The sequence below is a fragment of the Onychostoma macrolepis genome, chromosome 12 (genome assembly GCF_012432095.1).
Source record: "Onychostoma macrolepis isolate SWU-2019 chromosome 12, ASM1243209v1, whole genome shotgun sequence".
NCBI lineage: Eukaryota > Metazoa > Chordata > Actinopteri > Cypriniformes > Cyprinidae > Onychostoma > Onychostoma macrolepis.
In genome coordinates this window covers 9,552,361-9,575,371 of record NC_081166.1, presented here as the reverse complement: position 1 = coordinate 9,575,371, position 23,011 = coordinate 9,552,361, and the positions used below count along the sequence as shown (strand labels likewise).

The 23,011-nt window shown below is 38.8% G+C and overlaps 1 protein-coding gene across 10 annotated transcripts in view; it reads left to right on the top strand.

The window, feature by feature from the left end:
* The window catches only part of rbfox3a (RNA binding fox-1 homolog 3a), a 450,519-nt gene that overhangs the window by 161,712 nt on the left and 265,796 nt on the right, over nucleotides 1-23,011 (top strand). For 6 of the 10 annotated variants that reach the window (XM_058792712.1, XM_058792710.1, XM_058792711.1 and 3 more), the window contains one exon: nucleotides 3,864-3,915. The exons of the other annotated variants lie outside the window; for them this stretch is intronic. The gene's annotated coding sequence lies outside the window, so the exon portion shown is untranslated. The remainder of the gene's footprint in view (nucleotides 1-3,863; nucleotides 3,916-23,011) is intronic. 10 annotated transcript variants of the gene reach the window in all.

The following is a 23,011-nucleotide window of genomic DNA, read 5'->3' as shown; positions in this document are numbered from 1 at the left end:
ATTGACTTCCATAGTAAGAAAAAAATAAAAATAAATACTGTGGAAGTCAATGGCTACCAGCAACTGCAGCCACCAACATTCTTTTTCACATGCATTTAACAGAAGAGAAAACTTTCAATTTTGGATTAACTATGCCTTTAATAGTAATATTTTATTATTAATAGTAATTGGCATGGCATTTAATTCATTTGATTATATTTTTAATCAATTACCAATTACGTTGAACTGCAAACATTCATCATGGCAGGAAAACACCACATAGCAGTTTTTCCACACAATTGCATAGGTACAGCGATTTCACAGTTTGCACTTTCTCTATGAATCTCATATGATGTTTCTCACAGCAAATAAATCAAGCTTGCATCATGTTAATGCACTGAGGTGTCAAACTGTAATGCGGGTCAAAGGAGAATAAAAGTGTTTTGGGATTGTTTCTAATAGCAAATCATCACCTCAGCATGTGCATATCAAAACTAAGTGAGACTGGCAAGCTGGCAAAGTTCAGCATGCTTTAAATAGCAGCACTTAGGATTCCCTCTGAAGTGGTGTGAGGATGCAATGCTGAGAAAATATGGATGCTGATAGTAAATGTAGTAAAATTTCCCATTAATTCAAGTGACAGCATTCTGCTGTAAAAGTTTATTTTATTTTTCTTCAATTTTGTCGTACTATTTTATTATTTTATAGTGTTTTATTTTAAAAACATTTAGTTAATTAAGTGTTAATCGACTTCGTTCTCATTCATATACTGTATTCAAGCTGCATTTATAGCTGTTGTGTGAACAGGACAATTCAGAAGTCACACCTGTTAGTAAATCCCATACATTGTGTCAACGTAGCCAGTGTGTGACATCCTCAGCATCCGCTGTATTTTTTTTTTCCCTCTGCAAACATTTTCCAAGCCACTCTCTCTGTGACTCCCCCCCCCACTCCACCCGGGCGGAAGGAGGAGGGGGGTGTTATCCAGGCTGGCAGCCCAGAGCACCCTTTTTGAAGCTGCTCTGAAGAGCATGGTCTAGGTAATCTCTGCTCGGCTGAAAGCCGTTTACAGAGAGAAGGAGACAGAGGAAGAGGTTATACTGGGGAGAGAGGATGCAATGGAGAGTGACGGAGAGAGAGAGAGAATGAAAGAAAGAAAGAGAGGCAGGGGATATGAAAGAAGAGCGAGAACAGAGCCCAGGCAGAGGATGATAAGGCCGGGGGGATTTCGTTGCTGTTTTGGGGTCAGATTAGGAATGGGGTCTTGCTTTTGTCACTTGAGGAGAGAAGGAGAGAGAGAGACACACACATCTGAGAAGCAGATAGAACAGTGTTGCATTGTAGACTCCTGCAAGTCCCTTTCTGCGTTTGGGTTTTTTAGTCCAACACTCTAAAAAAAAATAAAAAAATGGTGCTATATAGCACTAAAAGTGGTTCTTGGCTTGTAATCATAGGGGAACCACTTTTGGTGCTATATAGCACCATATCTTTAAAGGTGCTATACAGCACCTTTGTCAAATGGTGCTATGTAGAACCATAAGAGGTGCCATTTTGCATTGTACTTCTGCAACAAAAATGGTGCTAAACAGCACCAACAGTGGTTCTTTGGCTCGTAAAGAACCTTTAAAGGTGCTTAACAGGTTCTTTGTACGGCAGTGGTGCAATATAGCACCTTAATCACCCTAAAGAACCGCTGAAGAACCATACAGGAGCTTAACAGATTCTGTATATGGTAGCAGTGCTATATAGCCCCTCAGTCATGCTGAAGAACCACTGAAGCACCAAGATTTTTCACCAATATCAGACCTGAAGTGGTTCCCCTGTGATTACGAGCCAAAGAACCACTTTTAGTGCTATATAGCACCATTTTTTTTTTTTTTTTAGAGTGAATGTAAATTAATGTTCCAGTTCCATTTGATCTTTACATAGATTTTATGGCAGTACGCAACAAATATAATAATGTTTTTGTATTTTTCTATTATGCTTTTATCATTATGCTTTTTTGCTTCAAAAATAACTATATTGTACAGCCAAAATCATATTTCTTGTACAGTAGCATAGCATTTATTTGTTCCTCATATAACTTGCACCTGCGCCTTCCTTTCAAACCGTTAGTCATCTAATCATCTGTAAATATTGTTCTGATGTGTATTAAATTAACAATCTTAAAATCAGCTTACTCACAGGTCATTATTGTAAGTTCATTTTGATCTGGTTGTGACTGGAAGTGGTGATGTGAGTGGGTGTGTTTTTAACTTTGTGATTAGTCATTTAACAAGTTTATTCCATTGGTGCTGATTGTAAACTGCTTGCAAATGTAAAAGGTGGGTTCGTATTGTCAGCCAGTAACTTCTCTAATGTGATTGTTTCTGAAGCATTTCACTGTTCTTCAAGGGAGAGAGACACTGCCTCCCTATGAAACTTTATGCACTGGTCTCCTTGATGCAAAACATTGTTGAAATTTCACAATCAAATAGGTCCATTGTCAACAGTGTAGTGATGTATGAAGCACATCTCACACAGAAGTCACTCGACCAACTTGAATCTGATGAAAAATCTGTGTGGGAATTCCTGTTAAAATTGCTGAAAATTGGTGACCGTACCTTAGTGTCACTTTAGCTGGCTAATACATTATTCAGTCTCATATTTTGTAATATTCATACAGATGTTTTTTGTATAGTTGATTATTGCTAGTCAGAATCTCTTTGTGGTGGCACTGCCTCCACGAAATAAAATGCCCCTGAGAGAGAAGCATGGAAAGAAAGAGAGAATGAGAGATTGGACAACAACTGAGAGAGCAAAATATAGAGTTGGTTTACAGTACAGTGTTGCGATGTTGATCATCAGTTCTTCATCAAAGGCAGTTCAGAGATAAAGTGATCTAATAGAGCTGTCGAAACACATAGGCTACTCAAATATTCAAGACAAACACTAGCCTGGAAAAAAGGCATAAGGGAATATTTTACCCAAACATGAAAATTCAGTTATTATTTACTCAACCTCATGTTGTTACAAACTTATAAGCTGTTATTTTTTTTCAGTGAAACATACAAAAATATATTTAGACAATATTCACATTGATTTCAGACTCTATAAAATCACCATAAAGTGGTCCATATGACGTTCAACCTTCACCACAGATGCCATATTTGATTTGAAAACTGCAACGGAAGTGAAAAGTCAGTTATTAATGGCTTAAATGTTGGTCTTTTCAGCACACAAAGCTATCTGAAGCTGACTAATATAGTCATATGGATGCCTTTTATGGTTCTTTTTTTGGGCATTTAACAGCCTGTGGTCACCACGAACGATGTATGTGGAGATTCATTATTTTCTTGAGTTCCGCAAAAAGTACAACAGCCTATGGGTTTTGAAACAGCATGAGAACGAGTAAATAATGCCACAATTTAAATTTCTAAGTAAATGATTTTATTAATGCATTCCCAAAAAATCATTAAAACTGCAAAAACACGTTGTATTGCCATGCAAAAGCACGATGAAGCTCATTATTTGCCTGGTGTTGTTGCTACAGTAAACAATGGTGGGCTAACTGCAAGGTTAAATAAGGTATCTAGTTCACCCAGTGGTGTCACATGACTGAATAACAGTAAGAAAACTCTCCCATTCGTGTGTCGAACTTTTAAAAGTACAGCATCTTCCCACGTGTCCTTTATTCTCATCACATGTTCCCTCCCTCTGCTGCCTCCCCATTTCTCTCCTACCGTTCAGCTTCATCCTCGTTCTCCTCTGTGTTTCAGTTTCTTTTCTTGTGTTTTTCTGTATGTGCCGGCTCTTCGTCACCCCTCCCTTTCTCTTAACTGTGCTTTCACAGCTGACTCTTCTCTCTTTCTCTCTCTCTCTCTCCCGCTCTTCCACCCGTGCAGGTTCATCGGACAGAGTGACTTGCCACGCTCCGACTGCCCCCTTCTCCCCACAGTGAGTATTGTCATGCTAATTTTACTGATCGGCAACGCGTAGAGAATTTCCGTGGTCGTGGTTTGCTTTTTCCGCGTTCTGCGCTTATCTGTTTTGGAGGGGGACAGTCGAAATGTGTGATGCATGAGAGGAAAGAAAGGGAAAAATGGAGAAGGAGAGAGCAGAATTCAGTTTTGAGAGTTGAGCTCTGAGAGATTGACACATCTTTGGAATGGGGCTATAAAAGTTGTGCTGTGTGTATGTGGAGACGTTAAACATGGATGAAAAGGTGCTTAAAGAGGCTAAATCTCAAATTAGTTTAATCTAAAGCCATGAATCTTTTTATGCAAGTTGACACATACATTCCCTTTGGTGTGTGTGCGAGTGTAAACATACTGTAATATTGCTTTGCATTTGAGTGCATGCAGGTAGAAAGTGCTTTATAGTTTCTTTTTTCTTCTCAGACAATTTATGTCAGTGCTGCATGAATTTAATATTGCTTTGACCTTAAAATGCTTCAGCTCATTTGAATTATATCCTTCAATTTATGTAGGAAAAGTCCAAGATTCTATTACAGAGCAAAGCTTGAGGCGTTCACATTTATGCACATGCTCATTTTTTCCTTTTCGAAATTTTCACATAGCTTAATATTTTTATAATTTAGTATACCTTGAAATGACAAATCCTGCCCCATGACAAAATACCTTTATCTGCTAACTGGCAATTTAGGACAGCACTTTTTAGACAAGGCCTGCAGGTGATAAACAGACAGGGTGGTGAATTAATGGCAGACGGTCTTAATTCAGTGACACAGGCTGAAAGCAAAGGAAACACCGTGCCTGATTGGTGTAAATATGCATGAAGAAATGAGGGGAGATCCTTTACGCAGGGCTTTTTATATAGTTGTCTTTGCAACATTATAAAATCATGGACTTGTTTATCTCTGTCAACATTAACGTAATGGCTGCGAAGGAAGCTTTACAAAGTGGTTTCAATGGTTAACATTAGTTAGTTCATTTTCTTAATAGCATTTATTAATCTAGGTTTATTTACCACTGTTCCTCAGGTTCATTCATAATATATTAACAGATTAATTGATACTACTGGAATATTAAACATTCATTAGTATATGTAGAAATGAACACTAATCCAGTATAATAAACGCTATTGCATTAACTAGTTCAAACACAGGCAACCTCTTTGTAAAGTGTTACCTATGTGCTACAGAAATTGAACTGCTGGAGAAGATACAACGCCTAACATCACAGAACCCAACAAAAGAAAGTTTGACTGGAAGTGCTGAGTAAGGATAAGACTATCTAACCTCAAGCAGACTGCTGTTATTCCTTAAAAAAAAAGAAAGTGTCTTGTATCATAAAAAACCTTCAAAAAGTGCTATTGATTCGATGCATAGAATAAAAAGGAGAAAAACAAAGATATATGTGTGAGGCTTATAATTTATCTTTTGCTTTTCTCGGCAGTCTGAGCGTGTGGCAAGGCTTGCCAATGTCAGCAAACCTAACATTACTTACTCCTCAACAAATTTGTTAGTCATTGCTCAGAGCCGGGCTCTCGCGCATGACTTGGATGGCCGTTGAGATGTGGTGTATTGAAGGGGAAGGAACACACTCTGGCCCAAAGCTCAGGCCCGATGACACAGAGCGAGCAAGAGCACTGGAAAGGTGGAATTCTCCTCGAACTCTCCTCAAGAGTCGCAGGGCTTTCAAGGTGAATTTGGACGAGAGGGGTTCCGCTGGTTAATCTGTACAGACAAAACATTGTTTCCGGAGGCGATCCTTCGCTAAAAGATCCCCAAGGCTCGGTGATAGCATCGCAGAGGTTTAATCGTGAAACAAACTAGTAACCTACTCTGGTCATGTATTTTGCCTAGAGCTTTTCTGAGCACTGTGGAATCAGACAAAATGCATCCAAGCTTTTCGTGTGGAAAAAGCACACTGAAGCCTAGCTGAGTACCATGGGCTGTTTCAAATCAAACATCAGCATTTGGCTCTGAGGTTGAATTTTTTATTATTGTCAAATGAACCAGATGTATAGTTGGATGTGTTTCAGAATTTTGACGCCTTTTATCTTTTTTTTATATATAAAAAACTATATACTTGCCATTGGCCAACTCTTTATTTACTGCATGCTAGAAAGAGAACCGGAAATGTTGCAAGGCGAATTCGAACTCAAGTCTCCCACATGAATAATATAGCCCAGCATGTATGCATTGTTATTTTTTATTTATTTATTTTTTTTTTAGTTTAGCTTTGATGTGGGTTCTGTTACCTCCGTATGAATACCTCAGGCAACAAATAAATAGCATTGGGCTACTGATAAAATGTATTTTTCGTATGCAGCGCAACCATAATGCATGCAAACCGCCAAGCCACAGCTTTGACAATAGATGCACATTTTCTTGCAATAGCTTTCACACAATGCAATCATAACAAATGCTTGATTTTCTCTCACGGCTACACATAATATCCTATCCGTGTGTATTCTGCCATATGTGCGAGCACATGCCTCGCTGAAATCTTTAGAGAGCAAATCCATGCACCAGTAACACCCCTCCAGCGTCTCGCAAACCCTCATGTTGTGACATTTCTGCTGCGAGACAGTGTAAAGTTCTCTTTTTGAGGCTCTGTCACAGTTTTTGCCCTGTGTAATGTAGTTTTGATACAGAGACTAGATCAAATACTCTGTGATCTTTCACGCTTAAATTATTTAAGGTCCCAAGATTTTTAAATTTAATATCATGCACATCGATATCTAGCCTCTCTCTTTCTGGGGATTAGACTCGCTCCTCAATAAGATATGATGCGGGTCTCGTTTTTACATTGTGTCATGTTGCCATTTTTCTGCTCATTTGCAATGTGACTACTTGTTTCTTTTCCTTTATTTATTAGGCCTGATGGCTTACCTTTGAGACAGATCGATGCTGTCAGTCACTATAAATGAGAACCACTCCACCAATTATAGATGATTAAGTTAGCCTCCACCAGTCAGAACGCTCAAATCCCAGGTGTTTGCGAACGGCTCGTCTGCTGGTGCAGAATTTGACTGAATACCTGAAAAGAATTACAAGGGTGACATTACTCATCACGTCGGCCGAAAAATGAACCGTGCGAGCGTGACAATTCTAGTTTGTCAGATGCACAGCAGAACATATGGAAGTTTCATAAAGTAACATGAAATAAATCTGCAAGACAACATGTCTGTTCCATTTCATTAGATTTATAAATTTGTGTGACACTCTCAACATATGTGATGAGAGAAAAAATAGATTGGACCTTTTGCACTACAGCAGATGAAAAACATTTAACCTGGATGATTTTTGCTCTTTGCAAATGTATTTCTCGTATGAAACTTTTTAAAGTGTTTCAGCAGACAGGGCACGCACTTTTAGTAATGAACTGACAAAAGCCGCTGTTCTTGTTTTGGCTAGTTGGGATTTCTATGTTGTTATGGCTGCAAAAACAAATCAGTAACCACCATAACAATTTGCACAGACTTGGGCTTCACAAACATGCAAATATGTAACGCAAACATGGCAGTCAATTAGACGATAATATCCGAGTTTTGTCATTTACTCTCTTTTCTTTCATATTATCAAGGAAATCCTCTTACATGCCACAGTTGCAGTGAAGTTGACACTTGTCAGAGCTACAACCGAGCGCCTCTTTGTTCTACCACTCTGGCTGTGTGTGTGTGTGTGTGTCTCATTAAATGTGGATGGTGAACTTGCTGCAGATTGCCTGGAGATTGCCGCTCTCTCTGTGTAGCAGAGAAGCCTCCGTCCGTAGATGAGGTGCGATTGACATTTCTCACTGGCCCTCCGCGGGGTGTCTGTAAGGATCTTGAACCCATTCAGACTGGCTCCGAAATCAAATCACTGCCACCGCCACCAGTCTCAATGGCCACATCAATTATTTAGCACCGACTCGAGTGATCCAAAAGGTTGGGGGAATTTGATTTTGCAGGTACCTCTGGCTAGCAAGACCTTTGACATCGGTCTGTGCAAAAGGGGAGGACAATGATAATGTACCAAAGGTTAGTCACCTTATGCTGATTTGTGTGTAGAATGGCCCTTATTGATGCTCGTTCCAAAAAAATGATGCTAATTGTGCCGAAATATTCTCCTTTGTGCATACTCCAGCGTATCTCCCATGGATGATGAATTTTCCAGAAGAATGTCCTCGATTCCTCCAGTTGGTAATGTTTTGGAGGTAGCTTGGGGTTATCTGAGCTAATTAAAGTTTGATTTGATCAAAGTACACTCTTTTTCAGCTTGAATTTTAATTAGGCGATGGGTCACTGGTCCCCCGGTCCATTGCAAGGACATCTGCAGACTTTCTAACGTAATCTGAGACTCTTTTAAATTCAATTTAGGGGATTTAATAGACAACGGTGGCTTTCGGACAGTGCGCGGGGGATAACCATCTCGTCTACCGGCTTCCCGTCGGAACAAAGGGGGCGGCGGTCTCCCGAGATGATCCGCGTGGCCTGTCTCCGGGCAATGTCGCAACGGCAACTCTCGCTCCCTTTGGCCCATTACCGCAGACAATTGAACCCGCTATCACCGCCGCGACAGAGGGAATGTGTTAAACTCCAGCAAGCTGGAATCGCCGGCTTATTTGTCCCTCTGCTATCTGTCACGAGCTCTGCCAGCATATGCAGAGTGCCTTTTCATAACGATAAAAATCTGCGAGCTGACGCACAGGACAGATATCTGCAACAAAAGGATGAATGCGGCGGAAGAGACCCCTTCCTAATGCCCCCCTTCCACTGCTTCCCTGAGATGGGAGTGAATTCCATGGCAGCAGAATCAATTTGCAGCTTGGGGCCCGTTTGTGGGAGTATTGCTTTTTATGTGATATGATCTTTGCTTTACATTTCCGGAGGTCAGTACAGACACAGAAACAAGGTCAAGCGAGACTTGATCGACAGTTTCTCTGTCTGCGGCGGCGAAACAATTACCCACTTGGGGATGGCGGGGATATTAAACCGTTGGGCTTTAAACATCTGAGAGGAATCTCCTATTGGATTTAAAGCCGTTCCAGATCTGAGCCCCCGTGTCCGTTGATTAATAGCGTTTCTCGTTTCTGCTGCCCCAGGTATTTATGCATGTTCTGATATGGGAGAAGTGAGGGTCAATTTAGGGCCAGGCCATCACGCCCGCTCTGTAGAACGCAGGGAGCTGGATGATGTATTTGTCGCTTGCCTTAATGGTAGCAAGCGGAAGCCTTTCTCTTTATTATCATGGTAATGCAAAAGAATTCACATCGATGTCCTTCAGCGTGGAACGTGTTGCTCTTATCCTCCGTGACTCTGAGATCCAATGGCTCGGTTTGATTTCGAAGCCGAGGTCTGCAGTGGCCCGACCAGACGCGATTATGATGCCAGATCTTTGGTGAGGAAACTTTGATCAAACAGATGCCATGTGAACTCTGTCCATCCACTGATCTGTAGCCCAGTCAGGGCATTTCCACATGGGAAACAGTGCAGGGCGAAGGGCCAATGCTATTATGTTTAATATATGCATCAACAATTTGCAACTATTAGATTATACCTCCTGTTTTTTTTTTCCTCCCTTTAGTAGAAGGTCAATGTATACCCCAGCCCATTTCAAATGGCCCTTAATTATACCAGAGGGAGGGTCCGGAGCCCTTCATTTGTCATTTAGCAGTTGTGAAGGAGGCCCACAACTTTGGCTTTGTCCCAGTGAATTGGCATGATGAGTGCAGTGTTGATGTATTTCTGGTTGAACTTCGATTCTAAGACAAATTTCCCCCTAAATGCATAGTAAAGTATATTCAATTCAATCCAGTATTCAGATTGTTCTTAAAAAAAAAAAAAAAAAAGCCTGGAAATTGACAACATTTCTCCAGTATATTGATTTATCCGCTTTTCTTTTACTCATGTTGCCTCAAAGCTGTATGCCTTTCTTTCTTCTGTGGAACACAAAAGAACATATTTTGAAAAATGTCTCAGTGTTATTTTGTCTAGACAGTGGAAGTCAATGTTGTTTTGGTCCTCACTGACTTTCATTGGGTGTACAAACTTTTTTGTGTTTTGCTGAAGAAAAAAAAAATACACAGGTTTAGAACAACATGACAGTAAGTAAACGGCAACAGAAATGTATTTATTTATTTAACTGGGGGTGGGGGGTGCAATATCCCTTTGAAGCGAATAGACGCAGAATAAAAGCAGCAAAACTTTCATTTTGGTTGCACGGTATTTTGTATTTTGGTTTTTAACAAACAACCATAAAGCCTTCAAGGCCTCAAATCACTAGAGACGTCTGGTCACCCCAAACAAATTAACACCCAAGTGCACTTTTACTTAGTTAACACTTCTGTGAATTCCAATATTAGGCGAACAAATCACAGAGTCTGCTGTGGTTCTGCTCATACACCAAGTGGCAGTGAGGAAATATCATCTAATAATGCTGGGGTTTTATGTGCATATTTTTAATTTCCTTGTTTACCAAAGACATTGCAGGGGACTTACAGTGGGAGTGTTGTTAACTCTTATTGCAAGCAGCTTCAAGGTTTCACGCAAGAACGCCTTGATACTGCTGTTAATAGCTTGCACAGCTGTGGGGAATGACTAGTGAACCTCTCCAATTTTCCTCTTACCATTATTACGTTATTTTAATGTATTTTATTCCATTTAATTATCCAAGTTCATTCAGTTAAGAAAAAAAGAATGAAAAGAAAGCAAATTTCAAGGTCCTTTAACCTCAAGGAGGCAGAGACCTCCCCAAATAAGCCCTCTCCTTGCGTACATGGCATCCCATTAGCTGCAGACAGAAGCGCCCTGCATGGACTGCTGGAGAAATGAGGGTGAGGGATGGCAGACTAGGAGATTTGAATATCTCACCATTAAAATGCACAAAGCTGGAGCATGTCTGCAGGGGAGGCTTTGAAATCCCCCCACCTTCAAGTCTTTTAACTCAATGTGTGCGCTCAGTCTGAGGACCCTGAGGGCTCCTGTCTCCGAAAGGGGATGTTGCATGTTTCTATAGACATCACACACACACATTTTCAAACTCATAAGCACAACAGACCAAATATTAAATGTGAAATTGCTTTTTCTTTTCCCTTTTTTTCTACCTTTCAAGCTGTAACCTTGAAACAGAGGTCGCTTTAAATATGTAACTACTTATGGGTTTGTAGGCGCTCTGCCTCAGTGTTTGCGTGAGGCAAAGGTGTGGTACACCAAATTCAAGATCAAGGCTTGTGCATAATATGGCTCATGAAAAGGGAATTCCACTTTTTCATCTCAGAGGCCGTTATAAAAGTCATCGGGACATTCTGTAACTCTTTTTTTAAAAGAAGTTTTCTGGACAAGGGTTGTAGTGTTTAGTTATATGAGGTCAAAAGAATGAATTGTTGATAAGTGGTGCAACATCCAAAATCATTTCAAATGATCACTGATGTGTTTTGTTATGATTTTAAAAGCTTTTCAGGTGATGATTCTTCACCTAAACCAGTTTGTGTGTGTGTGTGTGTGTGTGTGTATTTATTCAAAATACGTTTTAAACAACATTTACACTAGCCTTCAAACATTTGGGGTCAGTAAGAATTTTTTTAATGTTTTTGATAGAAGTTTATGCTCACCAAGACTTCATCAAAAATACAGTAATATTGTGAAATGTTATTAAAAATTTTAAATTACTTTTTAATACATTTTAAGTGTTTTATTTTTCAGAATTCTGAACAGAATTTTCAGCAGCCATTACTACAGTGTTCAGTGTGACATGACCCTTCAGACATAATTAAAGTATGCTGATTTGCTTCTCAAAAAAAAAAAAAAAATACAATATTGAAAATATTTTTGTGGAAGTCATTAAGCATTTTTTCAGTATTCTTTGATGAAGAGAGAGTTCAGATATTTAAAATATAATATTTTTAAACAATGTATAAGTCACTTTTGATGATTTAAATGACTAAATAAATGTATTCACTGAGGTATTTATTTATTTCTAAAAACTCGCACTGATCCCAAACTTTTAAGCAGTAAGAAAATCAGTGTGTAAATGACAATATATCACTGCAATGTGTTTTTGCTGTTGTTTTGATGCTTGTATGTGATATGTTTTGTGGAATATGTTTGTTGCCACTGATGACACATTCATTTCAAATGAGCAATGTGAATAATGTAATTTCAACATATAATGCAAACCATATACAAGTCTGAGGTGCATACTGCCCCAGACTGAAAGGTCTTTTTCAGGTATAAAAGGAGTAGAAAGTGGAATTCCTATTAAAAACCGAAGCCCCGCCGTTATATTCATGCATTTATTTAAACCGAGGGGAAAAATGTCATGATAATGAAAAGATTTCTCAGGAAGGAATCACATCTTTCACCCCTCACAGACAGATGAAGTGCAATATCAGATGTAGTAAAACCAGTGGCTAAATGTAATAGTATGACCTCTGGCTGGCACTGAGACACTCCAGATGGGCCAATTTGAAAGGATCATAATGTCCAACCATATGACTTTATTATAAAATAGCCACCATAAAAGAAGAGTGACTGTCTCTTATTTCACTGAATGGCTCTGTACTGCAAGGAAACATGGCAAAACCTGCACAGATCACAGGCTGGAGTATGTGGCAAAATGCACTCACGAATTCTGTTGCAAATATTCACTCAACTGATTTAGCAGCTATTATAGTTGTTTTGTAGCGAGCACCTTTCTCTGACACTCAGTGACTCTTAAAGGAATAGTTCACTCAAAAATGAAAACTGAATGAAAATTGACTTACCCTCAGGCCATCCAAGATGCAGATGAGTTTGTTTCTTCATTGGAGCGGATTTGGAGAAATTTAGCATTACATCACTTGCTCACCAATGGATCTTCTGAAGTGAATGGGTGCCGTCAGAATGAGAGTCCAAACAATTTATAAAAACTTCACTGTAATCCACACAACTTCAGTCCATCGGTTAACATCTTGTGAAGCAAACGTTGCATGTTTGTATTAAACAAATCCATCTTAATAGATTGCTAACTTCAAACCGTTGTTTCCAGTCAAAATACAAATTCTCTATCCGTAATATTGGTTTATCACTGGAGGAAGTGTTATTATGGATTATGGACTCATATTTTGTCCAGAAGTGACGGTTGTAAATGCTTTTATAATGGATTTTTGTTTCTTACAAATACACAGCTTTTCACTTCACAAGACATTAATTGATGGACTGGAGTCGTGTGGATTACTTGTGGGTAATTGTGATGTTTTTATCAGCTGGACTGTCATTCTGACGGTACCCATTCACTGCAGAGGATCTACTAGTGAGCAAGTGATGCTAAATTTCTCCAAATCTGCTTTGATGCAGAAAAACTCTCATCTACATCTTGGATGGCCTGAGGATGAGCAGATTTTCATTTCTGTGTGAACTATTCCCATAATACGAGAGAGTGGTGAGATTCTGCTGTCTTTCCTTTATTAAAGGCTGTTTTCACTCCAGGCCTGATTGCATGGTCCAAACTCGAGTTTGGTTCTTTCCCGTGTTTTATTTTTGGGTCTGAACTGCCATGCAATTACATCATCTATGCGACTACCATGTGAGAACTATTGGCAGCTGTTTACCGTTGTAACTAGGTAACTCTACTCTTACAGCTATTAATAAAACCCTTTATAATCTCATCTAATTTCCTCTGTAGGGTGATACCACTGGACGAGCAAAATTCTTAATGATATCCAATGTCAATTGCATGCATCAACCTTTTTTTTTTTTCTGAAACTGTAAGTACAAATAAACTTGCGTCTTGCCCTGCAGAATTAAAGAGTGCAGAAACATAACTCCACAGCAGCCTTTGATGTGAAACAGTCCTCTCCGTCTCTTAACTGGAAGAGGATTTTGGCAACAATTCCCTTTGATAGAATATACCTGGGCGTTTCTTAGTCAGAGAATGTGTGGGCTTTTGATGTTGTGATCTTCTGAAAAGTTTTTGTTGTTGCTTCAGGGACGAAAGTCTGTTCTGCACTAGAAGTTTGTGGTGGGACGAAAAAATTAGTCAGCTGAGCAGTGGAGAGATTGATGTGTTTTATGTCTTCAGGAAGGGTGGTTGGACTTCATTGCATTCAAGTGGGTTCACAATATGTCTCGTATGTTGCATGCTGTGCAGTATGACAAGTTGTTAGGCACAGTTACTTGTGCTGTTGCTATACTTTAAAGAGTTTAAAGAGATGTGTCATCAGTCTAAAGTCAAACTAATAAAAACAAATTAGTTGGTAAGAAGTAAACGGGAAACTTTTCTCGAAGTGGGCCAGGAGTCACCAATATGCAATTCTGCACTATTCTGTTCGAAACACTTCAATCCTGTCGCTCTCGCTAGACAAAGACTGTTAGTTTCACAAGCCCAGATTTTGAGGGTTTTTTTTACGTTAAATTTGGTACATATTGTTCATTGAGATCATATCACATTTGTACTGATTACTGGCGAGCAATAGATCATGCATTAAAAATGAAAGTGAAAGTGAAAATGATCATGAAATGATAATAATGTACAGTATACCTTGATATGTTATTCACTTTGGATAAAAACATCCACTAAAAATGTAGTGTTTAATCACCCCCCGGTTTCACAGACAAGGCTTAACCCTAGTCCCAGACTAAAATGTAAATCTGAGCTGTTTCAACTGAAAGAAATGTGCACTGACTGATCTCGTATACCAGTGCCTTTGTTTTGTCTAATGATGCACTCCAGTAATGTTTTTTTTGTAAGGGACATTTATAAAAATTACTTAAATGTCCTAAATGAACTATGGCCTAATCCTGGCTTAGTCTAAGCCCTGTCTGTGAAACCAGGCCTCAATGTATGATGTTATCAGGACAGCATTAATTATATTATAAAGTTTATTTTTTTTTTCTCGATTTATCACAACTTTTTTTTCTTTTTGTCATATCCACCTCATACGTAATGCATGCAGTTATTCTTTTAAGACACAAAAATGTTAATGAATGTAAATAACATTTTTAGTGGTAAATTAAGTAAATGTGTTTACTGCCGTAGATTATATATGTAAATAGTTACATGTTCTTTTAATATATACTGTGTATTTATATATTTGCATAAATATACAAGGAATATGCAGCAAGAGTACTAACACTGATTGTTTTCCACTTTTAACAGTTTAGCTAGCCAAAATGTAACCAAATTGCCTGGTAATCTTTTTTATAAAATAACCGAAAGCCTCAAATTGAGATTGTCTTGTTTTAATGCCAGCCTTAATCTCTGCCCAAAAATGATTTCTTACAGTATGAGTAATGAGTTATACTTCATATTCCATTATATCAAGCAGTCAGGGAAATTTGCGTGTGCCATGTGAATAAACCCCCCAACTCATTCAGTTCGATTCCTTCACAATACTATAAAGGCCATATAAGTATAATTTGGGAAATGTGCTTGATTGTGTAGAGAAACAGAGTGGTGTAAAAAGCTAAAGTAGTTCAGATGCTGTATTTTAACGTCTCTTTGTGATTGTGCGTTGATAAGAGCTGACAGATCTTTTTCCTAAGCGCAGGCAGGCTGATGACAGTAGACTATTCACAGCGAGGCACTGATCACTCTACGGCAGCTCTCTTTCTCTCTCTATTCGCTGCATGAAAGAGGGTTTCGACGGCGGCATACCTTTTGTGTCATTTCACGGGCCGTGTTTTTTCATCAAGCGTAGCTGCGAGTAACTTGTAAAGCAGCTCAGCCGTGTGTCTGTCACGCCTTGCACTTCATTTCGTACTCTTTTTCTTAGTATGAAGGGAAGGTCTTTTTCACTTTAAAATAGGGGAACTTTTAAATGAGGCACTTATACAACAAAGGGTTTTCTACAACTCTTACAGCAGCGGCCACCCCCCCACCCCCATCTTTACTCGCTCATTTCATCACCGTAAGAGTACACCCTTTCATTTTGGTGGGATATTTGTTGGAGACTCTGCAGACTGCATAAGTAACGGGAGTTAATGTTTGAGGGACACCCGCACCGATGGTCTATAATAAGAGGCCTCGCTAAGCCAAGGGTTTCCAAGGATATGAGCTCTTTAAACAAGCTCTCACTGTACTGTGAGATTACTTAGTTAAATATTATCAGCAGGCCCATCCATCTTTGCACATTGTATCGCTTGAACTACAATATCTGACCTTCAACACCAACTTGTAATTGAAGTCACTGCCGAGTCGCTCGGTGGAGTTTGACTTATGCTGGCTTTGCTGGAACACATCTCAGCATGACTACATTATCATGTCCTCTCTTCATCTCTCAGATTTTCTCTTCACCTTTCCTTCTCCCCTCTCCTCACAGGAAAGGAAAATCACAGATGAGATCTTCTTAATTGTTAAATGGAGAGCAAATGGAGCATTTTTTGCCCAGTTTTGTTTCCAGTAGTTTCCAGTAGGATTAAATGATCCACACTGATGTTGAAAATGTTCTCATTTGTGTCTATTTTAATTCCTCCTTAGACATTTTAGGAGAAACATCTGAAAAAAAGAAAAAAAAAAGTTTGTGAAACATAACTGAGACCTCCAAAAAAAATCTCCTGAGCAATGAAAACCCAAGTAATCTCATGCTACTTTTAGAGTTTCATGCTTAACAATGTTTCCAGCTTGCCAAGATCTCAATTTGACCTCAAACATTTTTTTATCAAATTCTTTCAAAACCAAATTATTCACATTAATTGTAATAGTTCTTTACTCTTTTTCTATGTCAGCATTTCTCATTTGTGTCTGTTGTAGTCCTTAGAGATTTTAGGAAAAACATCTATCAAAGTTGACACTTCAATGAAGCATAACTGAGAACTTCATGAAATCTCCTGAGCTATGCAATAGCACCATTCTTTAGGAGGAATGAAAAGAAAAAAAAATCGATGTATAATTTTTTTTCTCCTATAACAGCAAGAGCAAATTAATACGTTACTTAGGTCTTCTGTGTTTCCGATTTTTCTCCTAGGAAAAAGAAGAGTTTCAGAAAAGATCTTAACAATGTCTCAAACTCTACTAAGATTTATTGTACCAAGGATGCTTCGTCTGAGACGAAGTTGATACCTCAGTGAAACCTAAATGAAAAATCTCCATAACTATGAAAGCGTAACCTCTGAGCGATAAACATTTCTTGTCATCTCCCATTCACCTCTTCTTCTTTCTTGTCCCTCTCCTCCATTCTCTTTCCTTCTCCATATGGCTGTTTTTGCCAACAGCATGTATTCTATTTTAAGGGTGTGCTGAGATACGGTGCCGTACCATTTAAAGAGTGGGCTTTATCATATTTGTGAAGTTTGCTGGAGTCTAAACAGGAGCTGGTTATACTCCAGAGACTCGCGAGCACTCATTTTCCCTTTTGAGCTGACTCCAGTAAATCATTTGACACCGTGTCTTAAAAAGAGGTGCGTGCATCAAATCTGAATCCACCACAACAAAAGCTCCCGTTGCTTTCCAGTGAGATCCGGCGGCTCTGGTGTTGGTGTGAAGGCAGACTACGGGAATTCCTCAGGGCATGGTGTGAATGGAGGCTGGGAAAAAGATTCAGCCCTTCCCCGTAGGATAATTGCTCCTCTCCCAGATGAGCTGTGCTGAATTGCTCTGTACACAGTGTTGGAGGCAGCTGTAATTCTGTCTGAAATTTCACATTTTGCTCAGAGTCCCGCTGTGGGTGCAGATCTCCTGCTGGGTACTCGACTGAACCTTCCGCGAGACTAAAACTCAGTCCCTCGCTCGCTTCTGATGGCTTATGGCTGCAGGCGATTCTAGGATTTCAGCCTTAGGGGGCTCAGCCCCTTACCTGAATATGAGATGTTGTGGCTCAGCGGAATGTTTTGTGCGACGGGTCGCGAGTTCAAATCTTGCTCGACTGACAAATTTTTAATGGACCAATTATAATAGCATCTGGTTGTCAGTAGATGTAGATGTTTTGCGGTGGTGTGTTTGGTGCAGAGGCTGCACTAGAGAACATTACTGCTTTCACCTATTGTCAGGGACAGATGAGACTTGATGTAGCAAAATTTAAGGATGGTAAAGGGGCAGATTCAGACATAAGGAGAGCTTTTTATTATTATTATTTTTAAGTGTGCTGACAGTTGCCTATGTTTTACATAGGCTTTAATGAAAGACTAGAAAATAGACAATCACTTAGGTTTATTTCATTATTATACTTGTTAGGCTACGACTTGCCTACTAGTATAATAGGGCTGTGTATTAAAACATTTTACTGTGATTTAATTAGTTAAAAAAATGTATATAATAGTAAATATAAAACTTTACATCACATTTTATGTATATATATAAAATGGGGGTAGTCGTGGCCTAATGGTTAGGGAGTCAGGCTTGTAACCTGAAGGTTGCTGGTTCGATTCTCGCGCCGGCAGGAATTGAAGGTGGGGATTGTGAATGAACAGCACTCTCTCCACCTTTGATACCATGACTTAGGTGCCCTTGAGCAAGGCACCAAACCCCTAATTGCTCCCCGGGCGCTGGAGCAAGGCTGCTCCGGGTGTGTGTGCGTGTGTGCGCACTTGTTCACTACTCACTGCTGTGTGTGTGCACTTGGATGGGTTAAATGCAGAGCACCATTTCGAGTATGGGTCACCATACTTGACAATACGTCATGACTTAACTTAACTTTGCTGTTGGCTCCAGGTCATTGATTTTTACGTTTAATGATGAAAAAAACCCCAGACTTTTTGTAATGTTGAATTCTATTTTAGGAGCTTTTCTTAGTGGATATTTATATATTGTGATTAATTGCAATTAATTTGATTATATAATCATCGTGTACTGTAATTTGATTAATTTGTCACTTCATTGCCCATTTTTGAGACCGAAATAAGCAAATTATTAAATATTTCTAAAACAATATAGAAGTTGACAAGCTCAGTTTAGGTCTATCTTTTTGCAGGTCATGTTATTTACTTCTTTTCATGCATTCTTAATATTACATTGACTCTTCATACATGCACATGTATGATTATGGCTTAAGGGCTGTGCTGTAATATTCATCTCCCTTCAAACAATATAAGAGCTCAACTATTATTCATTGAAGTTCTGACCTTACGGAAACTCCTTTGAGATGGGGCCGAGCATGTTACGCTGTTAAAGGAAATTCGAAATACTTTGTTGTTTCTCTCTTCTGTTTCCCAACTGACATTTAAAATGGGCTTTTTGATTGAGTGTGGTGTTTTAACTTGAAGGTTTAAGTGTTTGCTAACATATCCTGCAGCGTCAACACTAGCATCCCTGGCTTAGTCTCATTAGCATAGTGAAGCGTTGCCTAGAGAGGGTGGTGCTTCTGCCAGCGCTGTGCAGTGAATTGTATTTGCCCTTTCTTGGTAGAAGGAAAGAGGGGAAACCCAATCTCAATTCCACACATGAGTCATGAATTCAGCCGTGATGTGTAAATATGGCTCGCGTTCAGGGCCTGGCTGGAACTGAATCTAATTGGATGCAATTGACTTTGAATGCAGATAAAACACTTGATTAACAGTGCTACAACAGGAATTGTGATTAGCGCCAACTGGTAATGTCCGGCCTTCTGTGTCCAGCCAGCTAACAGAGCTGTGAGCAAAAAGTACATTACATTGGGAGACAAAACTGGCTGTTTTGGGCCAAAATTAAAGTTGGACAAGATTTATGTGCCCTGTTATTTCCCTTTAAAAGTGATTCACTTGAATAAAACCAGCTTGTATTTGAAACACTTTCTGGTCCCTTCAAAGGGAGGGCTTGTCCCCTTTTGGTGGAGCGTTGAGTGGAGGCGATGGTGAAATTGCCTGGAAAGTGAGGCAGAGGAAGACTTAATGAGGTAGCCAGGGAATGTTGGGAACCATTCTTTCTTGTGTGGCCTTTCAGTCGAGCTTACAAAATTTGTGAAATGTTTTGCTCATGTAACTGAGAGACATGTCTTTTTCATCTTTTATGAACTGAGCATTTAGCCGAGCCGAACCGCCTGTGGCTCTTATTACCTGTCTAGAACAGAACTGTTGCTCATATACTCCTCCTCAAGATGCATAGTCTTCAACGTGAGTGAAAACTGAAAGTGAAATTAAAACTCTGTGAATTAAAAAGAAAAAAAAAAGAAAAAGAAAAAATGGGGCAGTACCAGGTTTGTGGGGGAGACCTGAGTTGGTTGGCACAGTTTTCATTCCTTTTTGGATATTTCTAGTGAAACAAACAGTAAAATAATCCAGCTAGATGCAAATGACTGCTTCAGGATATTGAGTAAAACATTCAATGTCAGAAAACGGTTCCTATATTTTGTTATTTTAATTCATGACTGAGGTTGTGTTGTGCAATTGTGCCAACAACCCCAACTCGGGATGACTGGCAAATGATGTTGGGTTGACTAGGATAATGTTAAAAGACTTCTTAAAAGGATTTTTAATCAACACTTTATTTATTTATTTATTTATTTTCTGTGCATACGTTTTTGCAGATTTACCCCTTTATTTATTCAATTATTTGCGGTGATAATTATTATTATTATTATGCAATTATTTATGCTGTAGTCATCATCATCATCATCATTTGATTAATTTGAACCATTTGTGATCTTTTATAATTTGGGATTGCTGAGGACCAAATGTGTATCGTAAATTATTATATAATTTTTTGCACTGAAAGAATGACATTTGCTTCATTTAAATACATACCGCATAGTACAATATCAACGTCTGGTTAAACTGAATGTGTGAATTCGCCCCGACTTTTTTTTTTTGTAGACTTTCACAAGCACACACCCCTCTGAAGACGACTCATTGAAATGAGTGGGAGTGTTCGTCCTGTGTGGAGGACATTGCGGCTCCTCTGATAACCACCTTCCCTTGTGCTCTCCTATTTTCCGCCACGTCTTCCCATGATTCTCAGCAGCAGCCAGCCTACACACACTCCCACGTCCTCACACACAGAGACACCTACACTACCAGATACCTACAACCGCTCTCCCTCTTTACTGTGGCTCTGCATTGATGTTCAGACGCTCCTCAGAACTCTCCTTCCTGCTCTGCTCCCCGTGTCTCTGACTCCAGGAGGGATGGGGTTGGAGACGAGGAGAGCATGAAGGTGTGATGGGATTCAAATCTCCCCACTTCACAGACCCTAACACAACTGATACATGATGGCTGGTACCTCTTTGATTCCACAAAGAATAAAGAGAAAAACAAGAGAAAATGAAAGTATAAAAGTGGATTTCATGTCTTTTGCATTCCGCTTCAACCACTGAGCATGTGAGCATTCTTTTTCACACCTCAATTTAGAGACCCGTCTTGTGTCTGACATATTGACAACTAGTTAATGTTTCAAGAATGATGTGATGATTGCAGTAACAATGATCAAAGCAAGGTTTCTCGTTGCATATTTCTGATTTTTGTTTTGTAACATAATATATTTTAGGCTTATAAATGTAGTGGAAATGCACTGATATTTAATTAATAATTTATTAATTCAATTAAAATGTAAACATTTCAGTAATCATTTTAAATAGTACAAATGAATTTGGACAACATATAACATTCAGTATGAAATATTCATTTATATTCAGTCTTAAATGTACAGTATGATATTTCTTTATATTTTATAGTGAAAAACATAAGTTATTTGTGTTTTTAATGTATGTTTTAGTGAACATTCGATGATATTTGTTTTCCAAGGCAACATTTCTCAGTTTTAGTTTAGTTTAACAAAAAAACTGCAGTATATATATATATATAATTTTATGTATTTTAGTTATATACACACATATACAATATGTGCCACTAACACTGCCATATTGTTTAAATGTGGGACAATTAAATATCCTAAATATATCCTAATTCTAAATCAACTGATGTTGATAATTATTGACATTTTAATATTGACTGATAATCAATATAATGTTGATATATATAATGTACATCCCTAAAATATAGGCAATATTTTATGTCTGAAACATTTGTGTAGCAATTCTTCATTGGCATTCAGAGCAAGGCTATACACATGGCAATTTGCTTAAGAGCTCGCTATGAGAGAACATTCAGACCTCTCTCAGTTCACACTGCTTTCCCAGGAAATCCCCACTTCATATGCACACTGTCGATCGGAGGTGTGATCTACCGGCCGTTGTCGGATTTAGGGGGCTGCAGTGGACCCTTCCCTGCAGCCCACAGGACCAGAGGCGAACCCTCCCTTCCACACAGAAGGAGGGATGAAGACAAAGCTGTCTAGGGTTACTCCTCACAAGCATGAAAGAGTAGAAGACATAGCCTTGGGCATTGTGCATGTTAATGCGCTAGTTTGCTTTTCCATGCTGAGACTCGCTCCTCTGGCCTGCAAAGTTACAGCTTCACACCATCATTACAGGATTTAGCCTCGCTGCATTGCCGTGCACAGAAACTCTTCAGATCTCTCATTTTTCTCTTTTCCTACGTCTTTCTCTTGCTCTTTGACCTTTGCATGATACTTTTCTGTTAGCAGATCTTCTTCTCAATTTCACTTTGATTCATTTGTGCAATTGCAGTGCTTTCAAGAGGTAGGAGGGATGGAAAACTTGAACATTTATTTCAGTAGGAAAATCTGCATCTTATTCACTATCTGCTTACAATTCAGTTTAACCAGTCACTGAAATAACATCAAGAGTTTTTAAATCAAGTCATTCTTTTCAGCATAAACACGCCTCATTATTGACTCATTATATGACTTTTTTTTCTCAAAATTCCAAAATCACACTTTATAGCCTATGAAAAGCAGGCCTGTAAACAACTTAATGTAAATAACGTGGCAGTAATAATTCATCAAATGATTATCAAATTATAGTGAAGAGCATTTTAACTGTCATGTATAAAGATCATGTATAAAGACCCCAAGAACCAGTTCATGAACAAATGACTCTTATGAACCAGTTCTTTGTAGTGAATAAAGAGCATACAGCACAAGAAGTGTAGTCTGATTCACAAACAGATGACAGTAAGCTTACCCATTTTATGAATCTGTTGAATAAATATTAATTGGACTGGATATTTTGGGCCCTAATTGTAAAATAATCTTTTTTTTAATCTCGTGTTTTTGATGTTTTAATGTTTTAGTCTTCATTCTAATATACTGATTTGGTGCTTAATTCTTACCAATTATTGTTGATGCTCAATTTTTAAT